At 39.3% G+C, this 19,738-nt stretch overlaps 1 protein-coding gene across 6 annotated transcripts in view; it reads right to left on the bottom strand.

Moving 5' to 3' along the window:
- LOC100651016 (talin-1) overlaps positions 1–15,258 on the bottom strand; it is a 48,017-nt gene extending 32,759 nt beyond the window's left edge. The window contains exons 1-2 of one of the 6 annotated variants that reach the window (XM_048411518.1): positions 14,722–15,258; positions 2,447–2,548 (exon numbers count right to left, since the gene is read on the bottom strand). The gene's annotated coding sequence lies outside the window, so the exon portion shown is untranslated. Of the gene's footprint in view, positions 1–2,446; positions 2,549–12,952; positions 13,084–14,721 lie in introns of those variants that run through there. The other 5 variants (XM_048411517.1, XM_048411512.1, XM_012315435.3 and 2 more) reach the window with 5 other exon arrangements.
- Positions 15,259–19,738: the final 4,480 nt, after the last annotated feature.

Genomic DNA, 19,738 nt, shown 5'->3' with positions numbered 1-19,738 from the left:
TAGAGCGGGAACACGTGGGGTGGTTTTCTTCAGGGACAAAGCTAAGAATCTCGCTGAGAGTATCCCTTTTTCACGGTTTTTGTTCACTCCTTCCGCGTCTCTCTTATTTTCTCGATTGGACTGTCCCTCTCTCGGAGCCATCAAGCCTTATCGTGGTAGCGTCAATCACTCTCTTCGTATACGGTCGAACTTATCGTTCGATTAATCGCACTGACAATGCGCCTGTCGATCCAACTTACCGCCCGCCCTAAATCCATATGGCCCCGACTTCTGATGCAAAATTTTGTTCCCGAAAGTGCCGCTTTGTCCAAGTCGATACACCATGGTCGAGCTTAGAGATACCGTTAATCGGGCAACGTGACGCGGTGGCCGCACACGCGTCAACCTTTTTAAATGTACGTTTTCATTAAACACGCTCGGTATTGTTGGTCTTCGATATATATGGAATATAACATTTATACACATTCTGAAACATTTCACGCTATTTTTCGAGCAACTGGGCGATATATATTTGTAACTACTATGATTTATACACTTTCTTATAAGTAGAAGATAGAACTTGCGATATTGTTTAAAGAGATTTTAAATTGAAAGATAATCCACCGTAGTTATACAAGCGACTATAGTATGAAACAATGTAAAAATGTAATGTTCCCTGCAGTTAACAAAGGTCAATGAGAATTTAACGAGGAGATAAAAAGAAAAAAGGGGGAAGAGAAGGAAAGTAAAAAAGGAAGAGGGACGCAGGAGCTCGAGGTTACGTAAACTCGCCATCCCAACTTCCAGCCGGTCGTCAGCAAAACCGGAAGTGCTGTATGGATCAGACTTGGCGCGCTGGTTGTTTGTTAGTAGACGACTTTGTACAACAGTTTGTATCGTCGGCGCCAAAATGTCTGGACCATTACCATTGTCTGCTTGTTTAACCTCAGCGAGATACGCGTGTTCTGAACGGTGTCCTCGTGCATCATGATAAATCAATGTGTCCAATCGCGTCCTTCCTAACAGCCAAATTAGCAGTCTCAAAAGCTCAAATTTTTGAAATTTCTGCGCTACGCTGGCTTTCTAGCGAATGCGGTTATTCTGTTTCTAGTAAATATCGTTTAAATATCTTATTTAGGCAGATGAAAAAATATAAAACGTGGAAACGATAACTGGATGTCTGACATCTGCTCGATATTAAGAATCTTAACTATTCGTAGGCGATTTGTGTCGCTGGTCACGGCCAACTCGTATCGGTAATCGTTCTAAACTCCATAAACATCGGATACAAATAATACAAATTATTGCTAATTTGATACAATTACTGCTGTCATAAAAATTCATCTCCGACAAGATACTGATACGATATATTTTCCGATGTATCTTTCGGGTAATAAACTATGCAATTTATGATCAAAGTCCTAAAACGAGTCCAACAGCGATACGAAATAGTAAACAAATTCAACGCACGCTAAACGCGACAGATGCGTAGATAGATCAACCACCACGAAACAGAGAATATAGATACTTTAACGAGATACGAGCGAAATCAGTCGGCAAAGATCTTCGACTTTTGGCGCCGTTCGCAACGGTTCGTTTAGCGCTCTATACTTGATTTATGAAAGATACTATATGGGAAATTTGACTGTATCGACGTATTGCGTCATAGCACTAAATTCACTTTTCACGGACGTTGTCCGTACAAATTTCCAAATAATTCTAAGAACAAGAGACGCCAACTTTCGCTTCTAACCCTTCGAGCCGAAAATTTCAACCTTCCCTCAAGAATTTAATTTCGCGAAACTCGTCCATGCTCTACCTGAACTTCATCCTCATCTCCACGCCCCGTATCCACTACGATCCACCAGCTGAATTTTTGTCCGTTCCAAAAAAGTTTCAAGCTTACGAAACATATACGAAATCTTTTTACGAATAAAAAATCATTGTCTTCTCCGGGTCTTGATAAACTTAATATTACCGAAAGAATGTACCGATTCAGATTCGCGTCGTATACACAGCAAAACCACGGAATCAACCTCCAACCGATTCGTTGAAAAAGGTGCGTGTGACCCGAAGAACCCTCGTTCATCATGCCGGATGCCTATTCAAATTTTATGGGCCATATTTGTCGCAATTAAGTATCGCGTTTTCGGGCTTATGGGCCAGAAGTATTCCATATTGGTTGCAGGAAGGATCGTTCGGCCGGTTGTCTCGCGGAATAGAGATAAATTCGTGGACTTGACGCGAGGGCAAGGTCCGCAGGGGTGAGTTTATGGGATACCGCGGGGGTAGTAGACACTTTCACGATTCGTCTGACTCATAGTCGACCGAGAGGGACGAAGAAAGTCGGAGAAGAGGCCGCAGAAGCGTGTAAAGCTTTACGAGGATCTCGACGAGAAAGCGAACCGGCCACCGAGCAAACGTGATTTGCAAATCGGAACTGACTGCTCGAATCGTTGGTACTTACAGTTTAAAATCGTTTCTCTCTTACGTCGCGGAATACTTCGTTCCTCCTGTGTGCGTGTGTATCTACGACTCTTGCAGCTTCTTTCTCAGGCACTTCTGAAAACTAATCAAAGTAAAGCAATTACTTTTTATCTCCTTATATAATCGTACTTTGTTGCGATTTAGTATCCGATCGATTAAAATATTTCGTTTGAAATAAAACAAAGCAGAAGAAAAAGTAGAAACTTGGACAAAACGCCATCGTGGAACGCAAAGTCACAGGTATGAATATCTAAGACTAAATCCTGTCGCTCTTACTTCGAGTAATCGATCTATCGTGTGATTCGTCGGATTTGAAATTCAAAGCCGGCGCGCGGCGTGAGACGCGCGAAAAACGCGGCCACAATTTGAATAACAGATACAGAAGCACTGAATTATTCTTGGCCAGAACAAAGGGAAGAAACGGCCGGAAAGAAATCATATCGATAACTCCGTCGTGCAACGCATCGAGCGAGTATTAACTTGTTCGAGAGGAAAGGTGGAAGGTGGAGAGGCGAAGGGAAGGAGAAAATTTTCTTCCAGAGGTAAAACAGGTGCAACCGGGACTGTTCCGACACGTTACAGAGAAGAAGAACGAAAGAAGCAAAAAGTATCGTTGACCGAGAGAGTTTACGGATCGGCTGAAATGTCAGAGGACCAGGAGAACTTTATTTTCGCGAGACAACAAGCAAGACGGCGCCAACGAGATTTTCGCAAAATTCAGCATCCCCGAGAACAAACATCGAACTCGAAGACGACAATTAACGGACGAAGCTTGTGCAAAGACAAGATGACGAGAGAAAAAGTAGATATATTCTATAAAACGAAAGGAGAATCGTCGAACGTTTGGAAGATTTTACGAGTTAGCTATTAACCCTTTGCTACGGATTTCCCTATCTTTGTCATTACCACGGACGCACAGTCTTTCAACTTACTCGATAATTTTATTTATAAAATCACCGTTACGATACATAAAGATTGATTTGACACGATTATTAATCATCGGGATAACCATAGAAAAAGAAATAAACAAAAAGCGATATGAAAGAAGCACAGATGAACGAAAAGAGAGGACGGTTCAGGAGAGAGAAAAAAAAGCCAAGAGAAGAGATGCAAAGGGAATGGAGAACGCTAGAACGAGGAAGAGTAGGGAAGATAGGAGTTGGAGAGAATCGAGGGAGGTGGGTGCTGGCGGCGTTATGGCGGGCGCCGGGGGTGGCGCCGCGACGCTTTGGCGCCTCCAACGCCGAGACGCTCCGGTGATGTTGGCTCCATATACCTACACATTTCAACCCCCGATGTCGCACCCTCCCACGATATTCACGTACACGTAACTACGTGGCCGCAATGACAGTTCGGGATTCTATTTCTCGCATGTACAGGTGCATTTTTCTACCCATCCCTTGGCCCTTCTTTCACCCTTTCACCCCTTCTCTCTTTGTCTTTTTTTTCTCTTCCTACCTTTACTGCCCTGTACCCTACGTTCGCGAGCGTTGAGAGACTCGTCGTAAGGTCCGAGAGAAACACCGAGGACAGAGATGGAATAAATTCTGGATTTTATAACCCGGAAGGCCAGCTTCGGCGTCAAGGTCCTCGATGGACCGCGGGGTGTGGCAGCTGTGCAAAGTTCTTGCACGATCAGTTTCCGGATAGCCTGCTTTCACGCGGTAATCTGGTATTTATCGGGTTAGCGCGTGTACAATATTTCTCCGAAATTTGAATTTTGGCAAGGCAATGCCACCCATCGAATTAATTTTACAAGAACATCGGAAAAACTACGTTTTCGTAATCGATAAAGACCGCTCTCTCTCTCATCGGAATATATTCACTAACAAATAAATATATTCGATAACGAAAATGATATATTATTCGATGTAATCGATTATATGCCTTATTAATATAATTCTCGACCTTTATCTTCACCCGATGACATCGATCGCAATGAAAAAGATTTTGGACGAAGACACGACGATCCCTAGCTCCATGAACCGTGTCATTTTTCAGCCTCGATTGCTTACAATACCGGTTATTTGCAATAATCTACTCGAGGCCACTTATTCGCCGATAAACTTCACTTTCGATAGTGTTTATCGCCGGTAGCGCTGCAATTTCCACGTGTAACGAGGAAGTCTGTCGAAAAGCGGAGGCAACAATGCGCGGTCGATGGAATGATCGAGCCGAACAATATGTAATAAAGGGCCTCTTGGGCCGTCGTAAAAAAGGACGCGAGAGATAACTAATAAAGCCACGGTTCATAACGGGTAATCTTATAACGGGCTTGTTGCACACGTAGCTACGTTACGAGAGAGAATCTAGCCGGCTGTAAATCCGATCAATCGGCACGCGCCTCGTACCATCGACCCTCTCTCGTCACCCTCTCGTCATCCCATCCCCGAATGTCTTGCGCATTTCCGCAAAATTTTGCGATTAATGGCTTGCCTGCCTTTCACAACCGATCAATAGACGATCTCTCGATAGACTGCTATTTCGTTGTCGATTCTGGTCTCTGATCTATGGTCTCGGCCGGTTAAAATTCATCTAGGATTCTAATCCATGCGATTTTCGAACGTTCCACGGCTCTTACAGAAGGTACGAGCGAATTTGTGGAAAACCAAGGCTGTCTCGTGGTGAGCTGGATGAGTAGGCAATAGACAATCAAACGTTGAATCGATACAGTCCGATATAGTTATTTCGATGCTTCTTACGTTGTCGATTTCTACAACATGACTTAATTTTAATTTTTTGGCGGAAATTTCTAAGTAGATTTTGCCATTTTCTCTTCCGATAACGATTCCAAACGATCCGATTCTTTGTTACGCTATGCTTTATACAGTTCCCATTAACTAACGAGATATGTACCGCTAAAGAAAGAACATTTTTCGAGCGCTTTCGCGAAAAAGGAGCAAAACGGAACAGTTTCGAAAAGATCGTCGACGCTAAAAGCCAGTTACTGCCGCGTAGGATCGGAACATTAGCTGAAATGTTCCACCCTGATCTACGGAGTACGGTAAAATCGTCTAATAAGTTGAGTAAACATCGAATCATTGTTATTTTTATGTGCAGCACACGGACCTCCATTGAATCGATGACAACGGAGTGAAAGGTACTTTGAGCTGAATGTACGGATAATCCATTAGACGCGTTGTAACCTAAAACTGCGCAAACAAGGGTGATCTTGGATTAAATGTGACGCCCGGATGGATCGTGGGGATGAACATACCGCTAGGAAAATGAAAATAAGCGAAACAGGTGAGCGACGATGACAATGAACAAATATCACAAACTAGTAATTTCGATAACCAACAAGGCTATTTGCAAAATTTTCTTTCGTATCACGCAAGCGTGCGTCAAGTACTGTGTATAATAATTACGTGACAACTGAAAATAAAAATTATACTTTTATTCTTAAAGGGATGACATGGAGGAAGAAGAATATGGCTTGAATATTGCACGAGTTTTACAATTAGTTATTATCTCGAGCCAATTTGCGTAAATATCGTTATCTCTTTGCAATCTCTATATCTCAATATCCCAATCATTTTTCATTTTTATTTTACATATATATACATATATACTTCTATGGTAAAAGAAGCAAACAAAGTTCTATAGTTACAGAGGGTGAATATCAAATAAGCGAAAGTATATCTTTACATTTTAGATACCGATTAGACGTAAAATCCGTCTAAGAATGTAAGTGAGACGCTTACATTTTTCTTTGAATTGATTTACATGCGCCGCAAATGCGTTTCTCGGTACAATCGAAAAAGCAATTAGCCGAGACACTTTATTTCGCGTTCTATTTAATTCCTATAGCTGCTGGCTTAACGAGATCTGCACGTATACGCATTAATTAAAACGTCAAATCTTCCTGCATCGCTCCGATGAATATCTCCGTGTATAATATAACAAGTTAGAAATAATTATACGAGTATGTCCAAATTATACGATACACGCGAGTTTCGATCGTTGGCTTTGTCATAGAAAAACGAGCCTTACCGAATTTATCGTGAAAGCTCCAGTCCGTAATTTGCGTAACCATACGAATAAGAAATGAGAAAAATCGAAAGCAGACACGGGTATACCTGACGACAACGACTTTATGAAATAAAAGTAAAGCGACGGTATAACGGCAGAGGAACCTGCGATTCATTTCTATTCATTTTCCTGTTCACGTTCGTAAAGAGAAATTTTCACATATATACTTAGTACACGAGTCTTTGTACCTAAATGTTAAATACTAAATACTATTTGTAATTTGTAATAAATACATTAGACATTGTATATACGTTGTACGATAAATATTATATAATTATCTACTTTCTTTACAGCGTGATGGATAACAAGAAATTCGCTTTCCACAATCTTATCGAAATATCAGCGTTGCCTTCTGAACATCAGAAAATCCTTCTTGATGACAACGTTGTCTACGGACAACGATGCACTTTTATTCTCAAGAAGGCAATTTAATGGAACAATCGTCCCCTTTTAAATAAATTCCTTAGCAGTCCGTGTAATGTCGCAGAAAAAGTAACGAGGCATACCGTTGTCTCGACGTGCATCGTGCAAGATCGTGCATTCGTGACAAACAGTGTCTCTCAAACGATGTGCCGTCGAACCGAAATCGATTCATCGATCTTCCCGAAATTCTTTTTTTCTTTTTAAATCACCATTAACCCTGTTACTCTCCTTAACATCGAGATATCGAGATATTATTATTATCGTTATCAGTATCGCCGATATAGTATACATAAACTAGCGACGTAACCTGTTAATGAGGATTAAATGTAACAAGGCGTATAATTGGTTCCGAGAGTCCACTTCGTCTCAATGTGATTCACCAATCGCCATAATGATCCCGTAACGAAGTCGTTTGTTTCCTTCGACGGAAACGGAGCCACGGAAAAGAAACGAATCTGACGGGGGAAATATACGAATATTAAATAAATGACCGTGAAATTACATGATTATCCAAAATTACGCAGACCTTTCACCCAGATAATACGAAAATGTTTGACGATACGCGTCAATGCTGAATAGCACCATATATATCATTTGAATATTATTAGATTCATATAAACACGTGAACCAGGGGTTATCAACGTTGAAACATTTTGATTTCTATCCATCCACAATATCCTATGAAACTTTAAATGTTTTTTTAATGTTCTACGCATCTTTCTCTATTCTTTTCCATTCTTATTTCAACGTTTTGCTTCCTCTAATTATTTTCCCGTTATTATTTAATCGTAATAACACAGGAATAAATAGTAAATAAGTTGCAACGACAAGAACGAAACGTATCAAACTCGAATAAAAAATATGCAAATGGAATGTATAGCGTAATATTATTATAATATCAAGAACAACGATAACGATGACGATAACGATAACGTGATGTAACGACGAAACAGAGATAACAATGGCAGAGCATATGAAACGTCCGAACGCAAAACGTTTATACCAGAGATCAAAATAGACAGTTATCTTTCGTTTTTAAAAGAATTATGTTCCAACTTGTACGTTTCGTTTGGGAAAATATCTGTTCTTGTGAAATTTTTATCGAAACAAATGTTAACGAGTGAACAGATATTTTAGAATCTGTACGATAAAAGTTCAATGGACGCAAGTTGTTTTACAACGTGTATTAAATAAGATCACGTACGATAGATAAAAGTATCAAACGGACAAAGTACTAGTTTTATACATAACAATATAATAACATATTATTCACGCGTTTATCGAATAGAAGATATGAAAATCATAAAAGATGAACATTATAAACTGAAATACAATAGCAATCCTATAACATAGGGTCCGGCCAGATAACACGTAAAAGCCGACACAACGTGATTCCTTCCGGGAAAAATAAATTTGATTATTTATCGTACGCAGGTATCGCGCCGATTCTTAACTAAACACGTTCGAACTTTATTTTCGAAAAACGAACCCTTAAACAGAAAAATACCGGCTTATATTTCATACGAAAACATTAATTACTTATGTCACGATTTTCATATCTTTTATTCGATAAACATACGAATAGTATGATATTATATTAGTACAATACTTATATATAACTATCGCGTATGCATTCAGTACATTCCTTACTTTCCTAATTGTTCGTTTCAAAGACAAACACAAATAAACATCGAACTGTGAATTGTCTATGTAAATTACAGATAAATAACATATTCGGAATATAAATCTGACTGTAACAATTATTTAATATCGCTTCGTAGTACTATTCATCGAATAGTATTCGATATTTGTTACTATAATTGAGAACTTTTTAAGTCTCCATAAACGAAATATCTGTTCCTCTAATGGAAACACTTTTAGTTCTACATTTTACACGTTCTGTTCAAAGTAAAACTTATTTTCAAGAACTTTCCTTCGTCTGTTCTCATCGGAACTTCGAACGTGACAACGTGTTCTAAAAGAAGTTGTACAATCCATGTTTTAAATAGAAGCTATTAAAATTCTTCAATAACTCTTTCGATCGCTGATTTATGTTATTACAAATGACACGTTCCAAGTTATTCGGACGCGTAACTTGTACCTCCCGAGTATTCCATTTCGGCTTAATCTCAGCGAGTCGATGACAAAATCGATTTCACGCGATTACCCGTCATCGCTGGCTGTTGGCCGAGGCGCGTAACTCCATTATGATCTTCGCAGAAACACGTGCGCACAGCAACCCTGTAGTTACTTCGTGCACACTGCCTGTATTGCGCGCGCGTACGCATTTCATGCACAAAGAACGCGTTATTTCGAAGCATCGCATATTCTACACGCACCGGACATACGCATGCTTCTATTTATACAGCTCGTACCGGAACTGTGTCTTCCAAACGCACAAACGTGTGTTTTGGCCGAGCCAAATGTTTTGTCGCGACCGTGACGAAAATGAATCAATAATCGAAAATGAAGTATTCCGTTCGACAAAGCCGTAATACCTTTACAGACGCAATTTTTGCCATACGATGATCCACCAGCTTTTATAATGAAACGTTTTAACCGAGCATTTGTTTCGAAAGGAAAAATGATACGAGCGTTCGCAAACTATGAATAGCTCTATGCTATATACACGGATAAAAGATTCATTTCTGGCGAGAAATTCAATTTTATTCTAATTGTAGCTACAAGGATGATGATAATCGTGTATCGTCGTTGTGGGACAACAGAATAACTTGACAAAAGATGAATACATTTCTTTATTACAATGCTTGATGAAAGTAGCGTTACTACGATTTATATTTATGCTATTTATGTTATCTATATCTTAGGCAATGCTAGCTAAAATATTGTAATAATAAATATAATATGTGTTACGAATATATAATATTACGAATCTATCAATTATTTCGTAGATAATTAAAACAACGGATAAGTAGATTCCTCTTCAATTGCAAACATTATATCGTTATTTCAGAGTAGATTAATCTGTAAGTTTAATGTAGTATACGTTACATAACAGTTGGACTAACTAATCGTTCAGTTAGCTAATACTCTCATTAATAACTACGTTAAGAAATCAACATTAACATTTTATCGAGGATATGTAGAATTTCTAATTGAAAACCAAGAATTCGAATCGAAACTATCGTATAAAAAAACAGTAATAAATCAAATAAACAAGGATTCTAAAGAAATTTAAATTGCCCGTAATGATTTCGCGACTTGAAAATCGTACGAAAGCATAAAGTTAGTTTGCTCGGTTCATTCATCCGCTTTCAATGGCAAGTAAATCAATTCTACGAAATAAATCAAATGCGCGACCGTTCAGCTTACCAGAGTTATCGACAGCATGAATAATAATATCTAATTCCTGAATGGAAGCGTTTAAGCATCGGTAATAATAACTGCATCGGTAATAATGCAATCTTGATCTCTACATCATCGCCCATAGAAGAAATGATGCATCGATACTTTTATGTCTCTTAGATTGTCATTTCCATATACGTATATACATATATTCTATCTTATTCTGACTATCTACTTTCGCATATCACCGATTTATTTAGTAAAATTTGATACACTCTGTGTAACTCACAGTCCTTCGTATGATATAACACAATTCTTGGTAGTAGAAAAATCCTGAATATTTTCTTTCGAACGTTTTAAAATTCTTCCATTAGATATCTTCGATGTATGTTAGACATATGCTTGCCGTCTTCGGTACGTATATTCAATTTCTATATGCAATTTGCTCATGATCATTATCCTGATAAACAAAGACGGAATTTTAAAACTGTATATCTCGCAAGCGCTATTTCTATAAATAATAAGTATGTCCAACAAACGCGGATGTTTATGCATTTTAAATATTTAATTATTATTAACTAATATTTAAGGAGCGAAATAAATATTTATTGTTAATGTCTATGTCTGTTAGAAAATCAATTACTTAAACATCCGCGGCTTAGCGATAAATAAACTTAAATAATTGGCGAATAATTGAAATCCTGCGCCTAGGGACTACTAGCCTTTAGCCAACCGTGTGTATAGAAAGAACTAGAGATATAGCTAGAATTTAAAACATTTCATACCCGATATTGTTGACAAAGGAAGAAAGAAAAAAGGAGAATTTGAAACGTATTATAATTAAATTTGAAGAAGTTTGGGGTTACAAATGATTGGATATCGTGCAATTCATTCGAATGGCAATATCCCGAGCGATATCTCCGTTGGAAATGAGTCACGAGGGCTGTTCGAGGCCTTCCGCTTCCGCGAGGCCTTTTTATTCGCGTCGATCGGAGAATAAAGATCGTCACTTCGGATAAACTCAATGAAACCTTAAAGCCGAGTTCTCAACTGGCTCCAAGTGGATCGCGATAATTAAATTGTGAGTCTGGCTCAATTCCACGGAAATAAATCTGCGGAGGAGCATCGGTCACGCACCGCGCGAATTAAGAACTCTAAATCCGAAAGTGCACGGCAAACATAGGAAAACTGTGTGTTTCACCATCCACTAAACCAACTTTTTTCATTCCTTTTTCTATTAAAGGCAATTTGCAATGAGAAAATGTTTCTCCTTTCATCGTGCTTTCTACCGTTTCGAATTTACGCTTTCTTTTTTTTTTTAAATAAAAAGATCCTATTTTTTTATAAGTATACGCCTATATAGTTCTATAAAAATCCTAGTTTGGAAACTTGTTACTATTTTACCAACTTATTTGTATTCCATTGTTATTCTCTTTATTTCGATTGTATCAGACGACTTATCAAACTTAATAACATTCTGTAACGTAGAAAATTCTATTAAAAGTAAAAGAATAGAGAATTCGGTAGTTCCAAGTTATTCAGAGAATTCACGTTAAAGTAAAATCGGTGAAATGAATGCAACAAAAAAGAAAGAAGAAAGAAAAAAATAGGCATACGTGAAAGAAGGGGAATTGCAAAGTAGTTCGATAATCGTCAAAGGCTAAAAATTAATCGAACGTCGCGACCCGATAAATCACCAATATGCTTTTAAAAAATCACTATGACCCACCCGTCAAAAGACCATAAAAAGAGCTATGACAATTCGACGATATTCTCAAAGAATTTAAGGTAATCGAACACTGATACTAGACGTGTTACGTATTTATTACTACACCGCCGAAGAAAGGAGAGTTGATTTATATATTTCCTCCGATGGATTCGAAAAACAAAAAAATAAAAAATGACCTTAAAGGCACAATACGAGAAAGGGTATTTTATCTAAGATTCCTGGAGAAGATTAGGCGGATGAAAAAAAGCGAAGAAGGTTAGAAATAAAGTAAAACAAAAGATCTGGTGACATCGCGAGGAATTAAAAACCGTGGTAAATCGTCGATGCGAAATCAGAACGATTTTTCTAGGGTCCCGAACTTGGCCAAACGCAGAAACTTAATAAAGTCTCGTGAACAGTGGTAGCAGATGGGTTTCCCTATTTAACCTCTTACAGCCTGCCTATTGATTTTCTCCGGTCCTATTGTTTTGGCACGTCGCGCATTTAACGAAACGTAAGAGAGAAACGGGAGGAACGAGAGGAGAGCATCGAGGAGAGAGTACGATACAGAGTAAAGTGTTGGCGAAATCTACTTCGATGATCGATTTGCGAAACGTGAAACAAACGGCACAAGTTGATGCACAGACGCACGAGCGGAGAGGCCACGAGCTGTCAATTTGTCGCGATGTTGTGAATCATCTCTATTTCGGGAGACACCCGTTTGGTGGTCCTACCCCCTTCGTTTTTGAGGTTAGCTCGCCCGTAATCCGCCTCGACTCTCGGACATATACGATCATATACGGCCAAGAGGCAGGTGTATGCCTCTAAGCGATTAATAAAGTAATGCGGAAGACCGCGTTTTATCGGTGTGAAAACGAGCAGGAACGATTGGAAAAGTCTAAACGAGAGCAGCACGCCCATCTGTCGGAAATCACGGAAAAATCAATAGGAACCGGCAGCATCGCCACCAGCCGTCGGTTTCGCGATATTATCCGGCTATTCGTACATTCTACTCACCGTAAAAAATATCCATAGATAGAAAAGAAGCCCTGTTTCGTTGCACAAAATCAATTTGTCACTTCGGGCACAACCACACGTCCGACAACACTCTTGCGACTCCGCCGTTTCAGTTTCGAGCGTTCCTCTCGTTCAAGGTCAGTGACGGCGCGTGTCACGAAAAAATTAAGGCGCCTTTAGTACCCTTTCCGAACGAGACGGCAATTGGCAAACGTCTTTTTTTCTAGTTTCTTTTTTAACTGGATTACTGCGATTCAGGAATATACTCGTTATACCGTTTCAATGCATTCTAACGTATAGTTGCAGCGATATTAGTAACAATGAAATTTTAATGTTTAATATCTAATATTTGTAATTGTAATATCCGATAGAAGATTTTAATTAGTAAAAGGTGCAATAATTTTATACGAGTTATAAATAAATAAAAGTGCTATTATCTTTTGTAAATCTTGTTTCGTATTAGGCGTATTAGGCGTAAACGGATTGGTATGTCTATAAATAGGATGAATAATACCAATAGAGTATATCTTCTTAAGTACTATTACATTCTTATCACTAAATCCTTAAACGTTTTTTTTATTTCTAAGATCATTCGATCTTAAAAATTCATTTGAAAATCGTATTACCTCAGAATATCGATATTACTATGCTTATTTAGGAATTTGTTAAAAACATTTTATATTTCGTTAAAAATGTTCATAATCAACTGTATTATGTGTTTCTTACTGTCCGATTACGAAAGTATGTACTTTAAATAGATTTAGAAATTATGCAGAAAATTTCTGATAATTATATCAGCAGGTAATTTGCGAATCACAAGATATTTAATTACGCGATATTCGTCGTTTCAGAAAATTTCAACAACACGATGATCGATAACAATCTCGCGCGGGCCTCGCCGCGCTACGCACTTCCCTGGCTTCATCCAAATAACTAATCCAAATAAACAGACTCTCCTCTAAAAATAAAAAGAACCAATCACACGCGTGACAAGAAAACACAGCGAACGATCTTCGAATGTCCCGCTTCCTGAAAAGCTGTGAAATCTAACGACATTAAGAAAACGATTTAAAAAGTTGGCTGGTTCGCTGAGAATTATCTCGCAAAATCCGCGAAAAATAATAGATTTCCATATAAACGTGTTAGGTGGTCCGTACAAGTTGTAAGTAAACTTGGAAACAAATCCAGCATCGGGTACAGAATCGAGACCGCACCAAATTTGGTCATGCCAGCCAGTCTCCATTCAGAACCGTGTACGTTTCGTAGTACGCAATGATGTAACGCGCTTTACGCTACTCCGTGTATCGTATTCCGTGAAATCAAATAACAAGAATTCGTTAAAAATGAACACAAACGGAAGAGAATCTCCGTCCCGATTTTTCATTCTTCTATCTTGTTTTTGTCACATGCAAATTTAACCTGCTGAGTAATAGCATGAGACTGAAATCCAAAAATATTACTCTCCTCCATACAGTATGAATGTGTCGATGACATCACGTTTTTTCGTTATCGTATATTACTCGCGTAATTTGCGTTGTTAAAAAACTGTTCGTCTTTCGTTTAACGAGTTTTCTGGCACGTCTTATAGTTTGAGTCATAGAATATACAGAAACGTGTCTTACGGTCTGCCAACGGGAAATACACGATTATGTATAATTACGCGATCTCTGACCCACGATACGAATAAGTTATAAAGTTGCTAAAATGTAAGGGAAGTGAACGCCGATGTTATTTGTATAGGTGATATTCCTAATTATTGACAGACTTACTTCTTTGTCGTAAAAAGTCCGATGCCTCCGAAAATCGACACTCTTGATTCGAGCCACACTTAATCACGAACTTCAACTTGATCTGGATATCGTAGAAAAACCGATATCGCACATATCAAGTACACAGGATAAACATAAATCTTCGCGATTCATTTTAAATCCACTATACAGCCTCTAAAACGAGCCACTCGCTGTACCGCATATACCACTTTTACCAGGCCAAGTACCAGTCGCCAGTTCATTATTCGTTCAAAATAAACGTTCGTGTACCAGCATGATTCCCGTATGTTCCTTCCCTGCGACTTTCCGAAAATCGTTGTTGTCTCCGTTTCTCCTTGGATTATTATATAACGAGGTCGGAATTAAAAGAGTTACGCGGGAAAGTATGACACATATCGGCCATCCGGTATTTATCTACACACGAAGGAAGTGGTCGTCGATTTTCTCGCAACGCGATGACCAACGTCCACGGCGATCGACACGCCGTGAAATTCTGGCGAATAAAATGACGAGAAGGACGATTAACAGCCTGTTGCTTCTTCTAATCGCGTAGGCCACCCACAAGACGCGTAAGCTCGCGCGTTCCTCGCATTCTTCGCGCGTCGGCGGCGCTACGAAAGAAAATAAACGTAGGCGTCTTTTTCACGTTGTCGTTGTCGCCCAACAGAATGCACCTGTGCATAAACCGGCAGGGCGTGGGCGATGCTCGATATACGTAGCGGGCAAATAGCTCGGGATACGTGGGCACGACCTGCATTTCAAATGCTTCGAGGACAACCCGACTGCGTATACGTGATTTTTCAACCAGCCCGGAAACTTTAATCACGGTTCGACGTACCGTTTATGCAACTTTTGTATTACGAACCGATCGCAAGTAGAGAGCAAGCGACGATATTACGAACGATATTTTTCCGAACGCCTGGAAATTTGCCATTATTTATAATAGTTTGTCGCGATGAATATACTTATGGTAGTAATTCATTTTTCGAAAAACTGAATACTAATTATACGATGATCGTGCAAACGTCTCTTGTAAAACACGAAGTAGTTTTTTAAGAAGAAAATCATCAGAATTGAGAAATCTATTTACACGGAAAAAGAGTATTCATAGCCGACTTGGCGTCACGCATGAAGAGAATAGGAACGGGGCCAGTATTTCGTTGCCAAAATCTTAATAATTACCTCTACTTTGTCGTCGTTACAGCAACGTTACAACTTTAACAACCGATTCTCGTCCAACGCATCATTTTTCAAATTATATTCGTCCGCCTTCCAAAGCTCCGTAACATTTGCGCTTGTTCCGTCGATAAAAAATAAGCAAGTGGTACCAGGAAACAAAGAGAATCATTTTATCGTTTTACGTACAAAGGTTATTTCGATACGACACGCTTTTACAGGAAATAAACGTAATGGATTTTAAGAGTGTTCTCGGAGGTTTCGGAAGTGTCTATTTGAGAAACCAGGACAAACCGACATCGATTGGAAAGTGGATAGCACGAGATAAATCTTGCGCTTCCAGCGTCAAAGATGAAAGTTTCGGTTGGACAGTTGCCAGGACGGCGCTTATAATCCAATTTTCATTCATTTCTGCTTTTTTACCGCACGAGGAAAATGTTTTCTCTCTTGTGGAAAACGTTAGCCTTGGCCTGCCTTATCATCCGTTTCCTGCGGAGACTCCAAGATGGAGCAAGCACCGCTTACGTCGAGCTGATAATACATTTTTACGAGTATGTAAGCGTTTTGTTTAATGAATAAATTTTTATTCTACGCTCGAAAGTTTGTGAAATTTTTATCGCGACAAACGGTATCGACGTTAATTGGAAAATACAATTTATCGCACTTCCTAAGGGTATGTAGATGTATGTGTGAAGAGGACGCTGTTACGTGAGATTTAATGACGAGATTGCTCGTTGTTGTAACCGTCGAATATATTTAAAACAATAAATTAATATACAGCCGTATACGTGAGTCGTTAGTACGAAGTATAAATCGGAAAATAATATAGCGGAATAAATACTCGTAAATGCTCGTCGCGTAACTCGATAGACGCTCGTAAGATACTCGGAGATACTCTAGATACAGTTAGATACTCGATATGTATTGTCGCTCGCGATCGCGTCCGTGTAATTATACTGGTCGAGGGAGAGTTGAAAAATTCGCAGTCTATTTGTTCTTACATTACTTGTAACCTAACGGTCTTGATACTCCGAGGCAAAACAACGACAATGATTTGAATCGTCTTCTGGCTCATGTGCCGCTACAGGTACGATATACTTCTCTTCTACTCAGAGTCTGAGTGCATCCTAAGAATGAAAGAATTCGTTAAATTTCACAAAGCTGAAGTAATATTCAAGCGGTACCCGTTTATTTGCCCTGCTGTTTGTTCTATTTTGTTTTATGTTGCGCATATAAAAAGTATAATATCACCGATCAATATGTTACATGCGAATGTATTAATAATGATAATTTTGTAACTCGCGAAGTTATTAAAGTTTTCACAAAGTTCTTATTGCTCGCTAACGAAATTTTTTCGCACCTTTTCCATAAATCGTTGTCACGCGACTAAAAATCATTCGTTGTCCCTCATCCTATTTCAGCAAAGCAAACACGGAAGACTAAGCATCCATCTCCGAAGTCCTATCTCGATCAACATCTCCATGTGACTCCTGGAACCACGAATGAATCAGTTTGTCAGGCGATCGCCAGGCAACTCATTTTTGGGGCAAACCGGCAGATACCAGCACCGTTGCTCGGCCCTTCAATGGCAATAAATATAGGAACAACCCCCGGAGATGCCTCCATCTAGCAATTTCCCGCTCCTTTCTCTCTCGGACAAGTTTATCACTCCCTTTGTCCTATCCACAGTTCGCGATACACCCTGTCGTCGAATCGTTGCTACACCCATCCTAGAAACTTTCTCCATTATATACGTCTCATGTACCTAGGAGAAACTTTATCGAGGACCGAATCAGATTGATATCAGTGGAGTTAGATACATGGAAGTTGTAAGAATGAGTCAACTACCCGAACGTCTGCCCGCTAGCAGGCATTGCGCTCTAACGTTATCGGAGCTTTTGAACCTTTTCACGAGCATAAAACGTCGTTATTCCTTTTGTGACAGATATGCTGGCAGCAGGGTCGTTTCAGATGAAATCGTCGAATAAAATTGTTTCTACGATTTTGCTTGCGCAAGATCGACAGATATAGCGTGAAATTTTGAAAGTAACAGAAATTTGTCGCGAATATCGAAACTAGCGAAAGACTTTGCTCGATTATGTAACGTGCGAGGGTTTCATATCGCTCGAGACAATTTTTATCAATTTTCTCGTTAAATAATCTCATTTGACGATTACGAAACTTCTAGCTTGGCGAGTAACCGCGGATGTCTAAAAATTGACGATTTTTTAGACGCGCCGCACTTCTATCGAACCAACAATCGAATTATTACGTATTAAGTCTTTTTGTAGTAATTCAATGATCAAACAGCCGAGCCTATTCTTGTTCTGAAACTAATCTCCTAGACCGACACGTGCCGTTTCCCATTCCAGAAACAGAATATCCGCCATCGGCACAAGCTACAAGCTAGTTTTCGCAAAGAAGAGGAACAGTCCGCAGAGGAGGATGCAACCAGACATAGAGAAGTCGTCGGGGGCAGAGCGACGAGGAGAATAGATTTTATGGGGGAACTTCGGAAGCCTGGAACCGGGGGTCGTACTGGCGGTGGCCATAAAAAAACTAGGCGCCCGCTTCAGGATACGACGAGATAGGATATGTTTTGCCAAAAGCTGGGAAGCGTCGCGACGGCGCCAGGAAGTCTGGAGCCAGTGTCCCGGGCTCTCCTGGTTACTGTCAATTCCAACTGACTTCTATCCCAGAAATTCGTCCCAAAAACTACGTCGTCGTTGAGTTTTCGCTTTGCCAAATTCTTTATTATCGTTACATTTTTCGATAATATTATAATTCCTCTTGATTATTTACCGCGGATGATACATTAGAGCTTTGAAGAAGGAGTCAATGTTATCTGTGTTATTCGTAACATAATTTTGTTGGCACAAATACTCGAAGCAACGTCAATTACTTTTTAGAAAAGACAAAACCGTCTCACTACTGTTACGATATCTTTACAAAAAATCCACTTGTGTCATCAAACTATATTTTCCAGTGCACTTATGACAAAAGAAAGAAAGATTCTCTCGAGGGAGAATCATAATTCGTTCTGTGGACACGGCGTTTCACGTGACGTTTAACAATACAGGAGGATTAACTACGAGCAAAGGGTGAGGGATAGAAAGAATTCTATACGCAGTCGAGGGAAAACTTGCCAAAGTTTCGTATGAAAGGGTGTTCCTTCGCGTGCTACTGTGCGAGTTCATCTCCGTTTTGGATACAGATGATTTATGAGCGAGACGACGGCAAACGATGGACATAAATCCAGGAATAAATTCATTTTTCTGAAAGGTTTCGATCGTCTCCGTGCCAGATTATGGTCTACCCTACCCTACTACTATTGCTTGAGATATGTAGATAAGATACAAGTTTGCATTATGCGAGCCAGGGAATAAATACGTCTTTCGAAGGATAGTTCTCAGAATTTATTCGAGCAATCCATTTATCTCGATCTGTTTATCTGTGCGAATTGTTGCAAGGAACTTCTCCACGCGAATTCGATGAGTCACAAAGACGACGAGTATTCTCGAAAGTGTATATTTTTTCGCTGAACGTACAGTAGAGAGAAAATTTTCAGGCGAAGTTCCCTAATCTGCAAATCTTATCGCTACCTTTTAAATGTTTCTTATAATTCTCCAGTTGTTCACAGCATTATAATTTACCAGATATACACTCGTGGTAAAAGTGAAATCTATTAGAAAGTCGCTTTCTTACGAACCTTACACATCGGTAGTATAATATTCATCCAACGCAATTCGTTCGTATTTAGATGTTTCTACCTCATATAGTTTACGATTTTCTCGCCGCCGGAAGAAAGGGAATGCAGATACGTTACAAGACCCTAAAAGAG

The sequence above is a fragment of the Bombus terrestris genome, chromosome 13 (genome assembly GCF_910591885.1).
Source record: "Bombus terrestris chromosome 13, iyBomTerr1.2, whole genome shotgun sequence".
Classification (NCBI taxonomy): Eukaryota; Metazoa; Arthropoda; class Insecta; order Hymenoptera; family Apidae; genus Bombus; species Bombus terrestris.
Note: the sequence above shows the minus strand (reverse complement) of the source record. Positions and strands in the feature narration are given on the sequence as shown.